Source organism: Mauremys reevesii, unplaced genomic scaffold (genome assembly GCF_016161935.1).
Source record: "Mauremys reevesii isolate NIE-2019 unplaced genomic scaffold, ASM1616193v1 Contig157, whole genome shotgun sequence".
Lineage (NCBI taxonomy): Eukaryota > Metazoa > Chordata > Testudines > Geoemydidae > Mauremys > Mauremys reevesii.
Genome location: NW_024100779.1, coordinates 20,542 through 31,828, shown reverse-complemented (window position 1 = coordinate 31,828; position 11,287 = coordinate 20,542). Strand labels below are relative to the sequence as shown.

The following is an 11,287-nucleotide window of genomic DNA, read 5'->3' as shown; positions in this document are numbered from 1 at the left end:
GCTCCAGTGGCACAATTGGTTAGCGCACAGTACTTATAGGGCAGTGCTGAGAGGAGTTATGCTGACGTTGTGAGTTCAAACCTCACCTGGAGCACTGGTTTTCATTAACCAAGTGGCATCACCCCCTCATTTGGCCCTGTGGAATGTAGAATTCCAGCCCTGGGGACACTGAGGAGGAGTCAAAAATGCCCCTTCACTTATTACCTCCTCTCCAGAGCACAGGTGAGAATCTACCATCTTTTCTCCCCCACCAGCCTCTGTGCCAGGATCCCTCAAGCAGAGCCTGGAGTCCTGCCCATCCTTGACCCCTGAGCCTGGAGGGAGAGGAGCAAGGAGCCATTGTTAGAGGCTTTCCCTTCCCCCGCCCACTTCCCTGGCTCTTGTCACGCAGGCAGCAAGCCGCAAAAGACCAGAAGTCGGAAGCGCAGACAAAGGGATGTTTACTGGGGTTAGTTTCCCAGCAAGCAGATTCCGAAGCCCTTCACACCAGTCGGGCTTATCTCTATAGACCGACAGAGTCTGTTCCCCAGTGTCCCCCTTCCCAGCTCTGACACCGCAGTTCTGAAAGTCTAGGCCTGTGCAGGCAGCCTGAATATCTCTATTCTAACAGCCATCGGTCCCTGTGGGAAAATGATCTATTCAGGGTTGTCCCTAGACATTTTGGTGCCCTAAACCGCACCCCTGTCCCCCAGGCCGAGCTGGCAGAGCGGAGCAGGCTGGGGCCAGGTCACTCCACTTCCCGCTGCCCGGTAATTGCAGGGCAGGCCTGACCCCACACTCACGGGGCGGCGGGAAGTGGAGTGATCCGGCCCCAGCCTGCTGCACTCTGCTCCTGGCCTTGGCACTTGGGGGTTGGGGGGAAAACAGCCCCCAGCACTCACCAGTGGCGCGGCTGGGAGCTGGTGGAGCAGAGCAGGCTGGGGCCAGGTCGTTTCACTTCCCACCGCCCGGTGAGTGCCGGGTGCACCTGATCCCTCCTGCAGTGCACCGGGGTGTAGCTCAGGGGAAGGGGCGGAGTGCGGGGATGGGGTAGAGCAGGGGTGGGAAGAGGGGGTTGGGGCAGACCAGGGGTGGGGGCTGTGGGGAAGAGGCAGAGCAGAGGCAGGGGCAGCTTTCCTGGCCGGCTCAGCCAGCCGGGGGATCGGGCTGGCCGCTGGAGCAGTACGCAGCTGCGTAGGGCACCAGGACGTTTGGGGCCAGTTGGTGCCTCACATTTCCTGGCGCCCTACAGCTGCGTAGTTTCTGTGTATGGGTAAGGATGGCCCTGTATCTATGTAGCTCACTGAGGGGTTGGTGGGCTGAGCTTCCCCCTCCTGGAGCTTTTCAGGGATGAGATTTTGATGAATTGCAGCAAGAAGAAAATCTCCCCTGTTCCTGTTTGTCACCTTGGCCCCTTCTTGTGCCCCCCTGAGCCTCTGTTCTTCCTGCTGGGGGAGATACAGAGCCAAGCCCCATCTGCCTGAGTCTCAGAGTCTGTGGCCACCTCTGAACTATTGCCACTGGCGAGTGTGGCTCCCACTGCTTCCCCAGAGGGGCTGCAACAGCAGCTCCCCAGCTGGGTCTGGGGGTGTCAGAGATCCAGGCTGTAGGGTGCAGGGGATCCAGGGCCTGTGAGTCCCCTGCCTGAGGGGAGGCCAATGCGTGTGGTGGCCATAAGCACCACAGGTTTAACCCCGCCTGCTCCCTTCCCCACGGCTCTGAGTTTGATGACACTGACGTCCCCCTGTGGCTGGGGAGATGGATTTGTGGGCCCAGCACAGTGCAGGGGGCTTCCAAGACAGCCTGTACTTCAGCAAGCGCTTTGCAGCTGGGCCTTGGGCTGGGGTGATTTTCTCCTCGCAGCGGATGGGGATGCGCTGGGACCAGCTCCTGGCTCTGTTTCTGGGAGCTGGTTTCCCGTGAGGACACACCAGACATCACTGCTCTCTGCCTAGGGGAGAACCACCTGGGAATGTGCTCCTGGCCCAGCCGATCTGGAAGGGTAAACGGGATCGTGGCCAGCACAGCAATGTGGGGCTAGGACCCTGAGAAAACAAAGGGGGTGGGGTAAGAGCAGAGACGAGAACTAGAGATGGGGGAGGAGACCGGGTCTCGAGGAGGAACAGCTGGAGAGAACCAAGGAGCGCAGTGGACAAGTCTGCCCTGTGAATACTAGTGGTCACAGGTGTTCTGCAGAAAACCCATAGCCAGCTGGTCCCATGGGGTGATGGTCGGCCCTCGGGACTCTGACTCTCACAGTCCCAGTTCAGAGCTTGGTAGGATCTGCTGGATCTGCGTCGTATTGGAACGAAGCCCTGGAGACCCTACTGCTCAGCATCCTCATCGCACAAAGGTCTCTCTTGTCCCTCCTGCTTGGTTACTAATGCCTACTCAAGGGAGATCTTTGGTCCAGATGGCCCCATGCTATTGAACCTGAGAGTCCAGCTAGAGATGCCTTCCCTCCTTTGGGCTGTCTCATAGCTGCATTCCTGGCTGCCTCAGCTGATGACCACAGGCTCTTCGGCACCCCGGCCCCTAAGCCAGGGCAGGTGGAGGGTTTGGAGCTCCCCATAGTGGCTTGGGCTCCCTAGGTGGCTTTTACCGTGGCCCGGCTTCAGCGTCTGTCCTGGCTTGGGGGCAGGGCCTCCAGGGGAAGAGGAGAGTTGGGGCCATGGAGAAGGGCAGGGCCTCGGGGCTCCCCCACTTCTACCGAGGTTCCGGTGCTTTTGCTCAGGAGCAGAGGCTGCATCATTGTTTAAATCTAAACCAACACCAGATGGGGATGGAGACATTCCCCAGGGATCTCAGTCCGAACCTGCAGCCCTCAGCTGTTGCTGCTGGAGGGCGTGAAGCCCTTTCACTCGTATTGCCTAGTGCCCCTAGCTCTGAGGCCTTTCTCTCGCCTCGTCCTGAGGGACCTTCCACTCCATTCCCAACCCACCTCCTAATTATCCAGGGGCTCTTCTCCCAGAAGGGGATCACACAGCGGCTGAATCCCTCTTTGCCTTTTCTCTGTGTCTAGCACAGTTCGAGGTGCCCATGGGTGGGGTGTTTGATCACAATGACCCTCCGTGGAGCTGCCATTCAGCTTCCCTCATTTGGTCTCATCTTTCACTGAGTCCAACATTTTTTTAATCCCTCATCACCACCCTCCCAAGCACATTTCAATTGCCTCCACATCCCTTAACCAGGCAGCGTCCCTGTGGTGTGGGCTGTCTGCATAGGCCCTTTCTCAATCTTTCTCACCCTCTTGTCTCCAGTCTCCTGTGTCTCTGCTTTCTAAGCACAGACTAACTCTGGCTGTTCAGAGGAGGGCAGGACCATGCCTATGCGTGGCCAGCAGACAGTGACAAAGACCCCTAGCCAGCCTGCTCCCTGCCATGCCAAACCCCACTGAAGGCCACCCACAGACCAGCATGTGGGGCGGCTGCTGATGCTCTGTGGCCAACATCAGAAGATGGTAGGAAAGCAGGGCCAGCCCCCCCCCGGTGGGGCCTCTTACCGTTCCCACTCTCCGTGCTCACTTTTGCAGTGGGGCAGGAGATTTTTCCCCAAGAGGCTTTTCCCCAGCTGGCGAGAAGCAGAGAAACACCCAGGCTCCCAAGGTGCTATGTAGCAAGTACCCTCCAGCACAGGGACAGGCGCACACTTGGAAGAGGGAAACTGCTCCACACTCTAGCTCGGGCAGCCGCCCATTTTCTTTGGCAAGTCAGGAAGGGCAAAGGCGAGACTGGAAGCACCTGGGGTTCATGCCCCAGCCTTTGTGACACCCAACCCCCAACTCCTTCCTGGGGCTCTAGCTGAAGCCAGAGCATTGGCCTGAGCGGCCAAGAAGAGGTTCCAGCCCCGAAGGGAGCAGGACTTTCAGCCCAAAGGTAAAACTGGACAAGCACAACCACGAAGGGACATGAACCCTCAATTGCCTGATCCAGGCTCAGATGCCTTATCCATTAGGCCACATGGTCACATATAATTTCTCCACGTACTTCTTTAGAGAAGACGGACACTGTGTTTCTCAGACTCGGGTCATCTACTGAGGGGGGTTGAGACTCTCTGGGCACAGAAGTCAAGTTCCCTGCGAGATGTGAGACTTAATTCTCTGGAGCCAGGTGCAGGGCTTTGGCAGGGAGGCTCAGGCATGGGGGATTGGGGTGCAGCGGATGGACCGGCTGTCTAGGTGTGGAGATTTAGTTGCACTGAGGCACAGGAGGGAGGAGGAATCCTGCTGATGGTCAGTGGCTGTGCAGAAAAAAGGGTGTTGATTCCCCCATCCTAAATGGGCTGGTTGGCTTGACCCTTCTCGCCTCTGCAGAGCATGGTGGGGACTGCAGCTCACCCCTTGTGGGGCAGGAGGGCACAGGTGCAGGGCGCTGGGCTCCGATGCACCTGGAGGGCAGCTCTTGTGGGGTGGGGCAGGGCAGGGCCTGTGGTGTCCGTTCTGCGTTGCCTGGTGCTGGGCCATTGCACAATCCCCAGCCACGCCGCACAGCGCACCTCGAGAGGGGGCAGGGGGCCAAGCAGATGATCCAGCACGAGGGGGAGAGGATGTGTGGTTGGGGGGAGGAAAGGCCTCGGGCTGCACTGGGGGAGCGCAGAGCAGGGGTGACACCCCAGAAACCTGCAACAAAGGGATGGACAGGTGGCCTGGGTGGATAGAAGAGGCAGCGAGCCTAAAAGGGCAGTGGGGTCTAGTGGTCAGAGCAGGGAGGGGGCTGGGCACCAGGCGCCAGGGACCTCTGGGTTCTATCCCTGACTCTGGGAGCAGAGGTGGGTCTAGAGGTCATAGCAGGGGGACTGGGAGCCAGGACTCCTGGGTTCCATTGTGGCGGCTGCTTTTTCCTGTGTCTCCCGCCCTACAGATCCCAGCCCAGCCCCCTAGCAGAATCTGACTGGGGGAGGGGTTTGTCCTGCCACTCCAGACTCGTGATTCGAACCACTCTCACCATAGGCTCTGACATCACGGAATCTCCCCCCCAAGACAGAAAGTAGGAGCCCCTCCCTGCATGCGGAGGAAGCTAGTGAGTTTCTTGGGGGTCTCTGGCAGAGGTGACGGCACCCACCAGACACCCACTCATGGTTGCAAGGAGACCCCCCTGCACCCTCCTGCACAGCCCCCTGCTACGAGGGGCCAGGGGCACCCAGCCAGGGTCAGGAGGTGAGATGGGATCGCAGTGGCAGGAAGGGGCAGAGCTGGGGGTGGTGCCAGGTCTGGTGCTGGCTACACGGGGAAAAACCACACTGCTCCCCCATAACACACACACACACACACACACAACTCCTGGTCTTGGGAGGGGAACAGGAGAAAGGACAAAAGAAGCAAGAGACAAAGAGAAAGGAGGGAGGGATGGATGGATGGACGAAAAGGTGAAACAAAAAGGACAAACCCCAATGACCCCAGTGATTCTAAGGGACAAAATCCCAGGTGCAGAATAAAATTCTGCCTCCTTAAGCTCATGGTTTCCATGCCTATAATTCAACGGTCACCAGATGGATCAGACTGAACAGGTTTCAAACCTCGAGGAGGCTCTTACCTTCTAAACAGGGACGGCTGTTTTCTAGTAAAATCAGGCAAAGGGGAGGAGAAAACTCGAAAGAGGTTCCTCCTGGCAATCAGGTACGTGAACCCCAATACTCCCCCAGTCCTCAAAGAGAGACCTGGAGAAGGAGACTTGCTGAAGCAAAGCCACAGGGGTCTCTGAGGTTTCCCTGGCCCCTCGCCCCTGTCCTGCCTGGCTGATGTCAGCATCTCTCTGTGAGGTCACCACCTCCCCACCACCTTTGACCAATAGTCTGAGGTCCTGCAAAAGGCGTTTGTGATGTCACTGCCACACCCCTCCCTTGCTGGGCTAATGTCCTGCCCCTGGCCAGGCACTTTGGAGGTTTGAGCTACTCCCTGTGGATCACCCCACTCAAGGAGCGTTGGTTCTAGGAAGCAAGCCAGCTAGACAGTAAAACATCAGACGCTGCTGCTCCCAATGCTACATTCAGTTTTAAAGAAATTAGTCGAGTTTATGGCCAGAAGAGACCATTAGAGCATCTAATCTGACCACTTGAGGATCACTTGAGCTGCAGTCAAGCACTCTACCGCTGAGCTATACCCCCACAATGACCTGAGTAGGGAATCGTGATTTTCAGGACTTTGAAGGACAGACCCTGATTCATCGAGCTCCTTTGCCATTCCCAGACCACAGGTGGTTTTAAAAATGGGGTTTGATTAAACTTCTTAAATGTGGCAAACACCACAGCTTGCACACCCACTGATATAGCTTCTCCCAGTGACATAGCTGCCACCTCTTGCAAAGTGGATTAACTACACCCACAGGAAAACTCTCTCCCATCAGCATAGAGCAGTGGTTCTCAAGCTGTGGGTCAGGCCCCCAAAGTGGGTCATAACCCTGTTTTAATGGGGTTGCCAGGGCTGGCGTTAGACTTGTTGGGGCCTGGGGCTGAAGCCAAATTTCTGAGCCCCACCACCCAGGGCTGAATCCTTCAAGCTCTGGTTTTGCCCTCCCCTAACTGGGGCAGGGCTCAGGCTTTGTCTTCCCTTCCTCTGCCCAGTGTGGAGGGGCCTGGTCCCTCTTTCCAGGGCCATGGAGTAAGTTTTTTTTGGGCAGAAGGGGGTTGCAGTGAAAGGAAATTTGGGAAACCCTGGCATAGAGCCTCTGAATATGTCTAGACTTGGCTCCCTGTGGCAGATCAGACACTGAAAGTACAGCCATGGAGACACCACACACCAGCCTTGCCTAACAGGCAAGAATCAAACCTCCACAGACAAATGCCTGTTGCTTTTTAACCCATCTCCCTAAGCCCTCAGCCACCAACACTTAACAAAGGGGCTTTTCTACACGATGGCTCTGGTCTCACTGAAGGGTCATTTCCAATTGTTTGCTCAGACCAGCATTAGGGAAAATGGTGCCCTGGGCAAAGCTTGTACTTTGGCACTTCCCCATTGCCCCTGGACGATCCCCACTCCCCCTTTACCGCTAGCTCCTGCACTCCCACCCCCTGCACCTCCTTCACCCCTAACTCCTGCCCCCTCCTGTGCCCCCTTTGCCCTTAATTCCCTGGGCCACCAGCCATTGCCCCTCTCCTGCAGCCCCTCACATGGCTCCAGTGCTGGGGGCCCGCACTTGTTCTCCCTTTCCCTGGGCTTTGGCATCACTAGCCCCTGCTTAGCGAGTAGGGTTCAGTGGTTCCCAAAAAGTGGGGCATGACTCCTAGGGGGACACAGAGGAACATTCATGGGGGCACCTCAGGGCCTGAGCCAGCCCCCATGGAGGGAGCAGCACTCAGCCCCACTCTGCCTCAGCTCTTCCCCAACCCCAACGTCAGCCTGGGGCTCTGGCTCCCAGCTCAGCCTCGACCCCCTTACCCCTGTCTGCACCCCTCTCCCCAGCAAGCAACAGCCCCACTCCCAGCCTCAGTTCTTGACTGCGGCTTCCAAGGGGCCACAGCCATGGCTAAGAGGGCACAGTGTGAAATGTTTGGGGACCACTGGTTTAGGGTGATGTTCTCAATCACTTCTATGAAGTCCAATAAAAGCTATTCCTCACCCACCTACCCCTCCATCAGGACCGACTAGGTATGTTCTGCTGCCCTTCACTCATGCAGGAAGGATAATAACATTTCATTCCATTGAATCCTAAAGTGATTTGTAACCCACCACCAGCCGAAACTGGTCATTTTGGGAAAGCAGCCCCATCATGCTGCATACCTAGGCAGAGTAGGTGTGTCTGTGCAAACACGCTCTGTTCTTCTGGGGGAAGTCTTTCCCCCAGAAGACTTCTGGGGGAAGTCTTTCCCCCAGCTCCTCACTAGATGTGAGGGGGGAGCTCATTCAGCCCCTGCTTCTGCGTAGTATTTAAAAACTCCTTATTGTCCCTAGCTCTGCTGGCCTTAGATTTCTCCTTCTGTCCCTTTTTAACAGCTCAGATGAGGTGGCCAAGTGGTTAAGGTGATGGACTGCTAATCCATTGTGCTCTGCACGCATGGGTTCAAATCCCATCCTCATCAGATGCATTTAGTTTTCACCCCTCCTTTGTAGACAACCATCTCCCCCTTTGGTACAATGACAGATCAAACAATGTTTCTTCTTGCAAACAAAAACCTTCTCAGAAACTCAGAACTCCCTTGCTTTAAATAAAATGTCTAAATCCCAGATTTCTTTAAAAAAGAAATTCTCTAGTGCTGTATTTCTTAGTTTTTATCTCAAGAGGTAACATCCTCATCCTCTCCCCCAAACACCCTGGGACCTGCCCAAATTATTAAAATACCCTCAACCCGAGCAAGGCCAGAGCAGTGAACCAGAGCTAGTGTCTAGGCCAAGCTGTTCTGAAGGAGGCAACTCCAACATTTTCTCCCTGCTTCTCTTGGCAAGGTCTGACTGAGAAAACAAAATTCCCCAAACTGAAAATTTTCTGCTGAAAAACTAATACTAGTCTGTTTGGGGACTTTGGTTTGCAAGTATTATTGTTATTATTCTCTTCTGATTTCTGAATCAGTTCAGTCTTTGTCCTCCAGGTGTGTTTCCAGCTGCTGAGTTGTGGGGGAGAGAGGCCAAGTCATGATGTCTCTTCCCCTCTTTCATAGTTTCTTCCAACTTGCTAGGAAGCTCCTTTGTTACCATGTGACTCAAGCAGTGTCCATTGTCGCTGTGCTATCTCGGAGAAGTCTGCATTGTACACGGTTCCTGGGCTAGTCCTTGGGAGTGTGGATCCCTTCAATGGGCCAGCAGCGAGTCTGGCTCCTTCCTTGTCACACCTGAAAGGCTGGTGGGGGGCATTTCCCAACCTCATAACATATCTCAGTAACACACACAGAGCAAAACTTCATAACTTCCCAACCAATGCGAGCACACACAATCCAACACGATATTAATGTTCAACAGATCAAGACTTTTGAAATGATACGTCACAAGGCAGACTTTGAACAAACCATCTCATCATTATATGAGAGTGGTGAATATGGGTCTTCCAGGTGCTGCTCTGAGCACAGCGTGCCACACCTGGGCTTACATTGCAATGGAGACGTACCTTAGAGTCCATCTCTCCTGGGATAAAGATGGCCAACACCTGACTCTCTGCCAATCCCCACTGGGCCCTGACAAGTGTTGTTCGTGTTTGTATTCTATAAAGCAGAGGAGCAGATGAAGTTTTGCTCCCCAGGTGTGTGTGTGATTCTTTGGACAGGTCTACACTACAAAATTAGGTTGGTGTAATTACATGGCTTAGGCTGGCAATGCAGTTCTATCAAGCTAATCCCGGTTAGATAGTGGCTCAGCTGTCAGAACTTTCTGGAGCTATGAAAGGAGGCCCATGGCTCTGTAGCAGGAATGCAGGGCAGGTGAGTTCACGGCAGGCATGGTGGGATACTGGTGGAGGCCAGTTATGGTGATATAATGAACAGCAGCATTTACACTGACATTTGTCACTTTAAGTTTGCTGCAAAAAGCACTAGGCCTCTCGTCGAGGTGGTTTTATTTTGTCACCAAAACAGGGCAGTTTTGTCACCAGACATGGCATTGCAGTGTGTGCACCAGCCACAAGCTGCCGACCGAGGGAGCGTTGTGTGTTTTTCACACAGCTGAGCAATATAATGATGCTGAAGTAACCTTGTAGTGCAGACCTGGCCAAAGATTCACACACACACACACACACACACACACAGCTTGCAAGGAAAACCTCACCTGCTCCTCTGCTTTGCAGAATCCAACACAAGCAAAGCTTGTCAGGCCCCAGTGGGGGTGGCAGGTAGTCAGGTGTAGGCAGACACGGTGCTGTTGCCACAGGCAGGCACCATGGCTTAGCTGGCTAAAGCACCTGTCTTGTAAACAGGAGATCCTGGGTTCAATTCCCAGTGGTGCCTTATTGACTAACTCTCGGGCAACCTGGTATTGGCTACGATGGGAGGACAAAACACAGAGCTCTTTGGTCCAGCCCAGTATAGTTGTTTAAATTATACTCACAGGCACTGATAACAGACTTACTGAAAGTTTGGGAGTTAAGAGCTGATAGGTCAGTGTTCCAGCCTGTCACAGATGATCCTGCTTCCTCTGGGACAGGGGCAGGTCTGGGCTCTCACACGGAATGGCTCATTGTGGCTGGCAGAAACTGTGGGCAGCTCATTTAGTTTGCACCGAGGGTTGAGTCCTGCTTTGTGCAACATGTGTGAGAATGAAAATCCTAAACCGCCCTTTGAAATAACAAATGCAGCAGGACGTGTTATTGTCCCTGCCCCAAAGCAGACAGACCAATGGAGAAATGCCATTGAGTCCAGGCTAATACTCCACTGCCATTTTACCTTGTTTGCTTGCTAAACTCCCTCCCAACCTTGAGGTCTCCCAGAGCCCAGTATTGACCCTGAGCCGAGATGTCTACGCTGCAAATTTACCACCTCATGGCCCTTGCCTGGGATCCTGAACTGGCACGGGACACCCGTGGGTGTTTCATCGCAATGCGGACATAGCCTAGCATTATGTCTACACTGCCATTAACACACCCAAGTCACTATTCTCAAACCCTGGGTCAGTTGATTCAGGCTTGTGGGGCTTGTGCTGCAGGGTTATAAAATGACAGTGTAGACACTTGGGCTTCAGCCCAGCCTCCGAGACCCCACGAGGGGTGAGGGGCTCGAAGCCTGGGCTCCAGTCTGAACCCAAATGTCTACGCTGTAGTTTTAGGCTCCACAATCTGAGCCCATAGGAGCCCAAATCAGACCATCCAGGCCAGCGGGATTTTATCACAGTCTAGATGCCCTCTCAGGGTATGTCTACACTGCAATGTAAGCCCAGGGTTAGCAGAAGTCATGTCAGCAGCCCCGACACATAAACATAAACCACGAGGGAAAGACCCACCCCCCAGATAAGCTGGACAGTGTCCTTCTCCCTACGGTTCGTAAGTCCAGCAACCAAAAGTCCTTTAACATGAGCCATCCCCTCTCTGCACCCCACTCACAGCTGTTGTCCTTAGTCAGAGCAAGCCCAGAGGTGCCTCTGTAGAGTTCACCTGCCATCCTGGGTGGAAAAGGGGGGAAAATAAGAAGGCTCCATACTCACTATGTTGTCTATGGACTCACTCATCCCTCTACAGCCACCCTGTCCTAACGTTGGTCTGATACCTACATTTTAGTATTGGGACCCAGGCCCCGGCCCACTTGGCTTTGGAACCCCTGTCCCCTGCCTAGCAAGTGCTATTGAATTGAGGGTGAGTCCCTCAATCGGGGTCTGCCAAGCACAGTTGTGCTGCCCTCGATTCACACAACAAGGATAACAACCCTTTATTTCTCCTGCCCCTATAACATGGAGACTGGG

At 54.6% G+C, this 11,287-nt stretch overlaps 3 non-coding genes across 3 annotated transcripts; all 3 read left to right on the top strand.

The window, feature by feature from the left end:
- TRNAI-UAU lies at positions 1–94 on the top strand. Its single transcript has 2 exons — positions 1–38; positions 59–94. It is a non-coding gene; the product is annotated as a tRNA-Ile (tRNA).
- Positions 95–7,910: 7,816 nt separating this feature from the next.
- On the top strand, positions 7,911–7,992 carry TRNAS-GCU. The gene has a single exon. It is a non-coding gene; the product is annotated as a tRNA-Ser (tRNA).
- Positions 7,993–9,769: 1,777 nt separating this feature from the next.
- On the top strand, positions 9,770–9,843 carry TRNAT-UGU. The gene has a single exon. It is a non-coding gene; the product is annotated as a tRNA-Thr (tRNA).
- Positions 9,844–11,287: the final 1,444 nt, after the last annotated feature.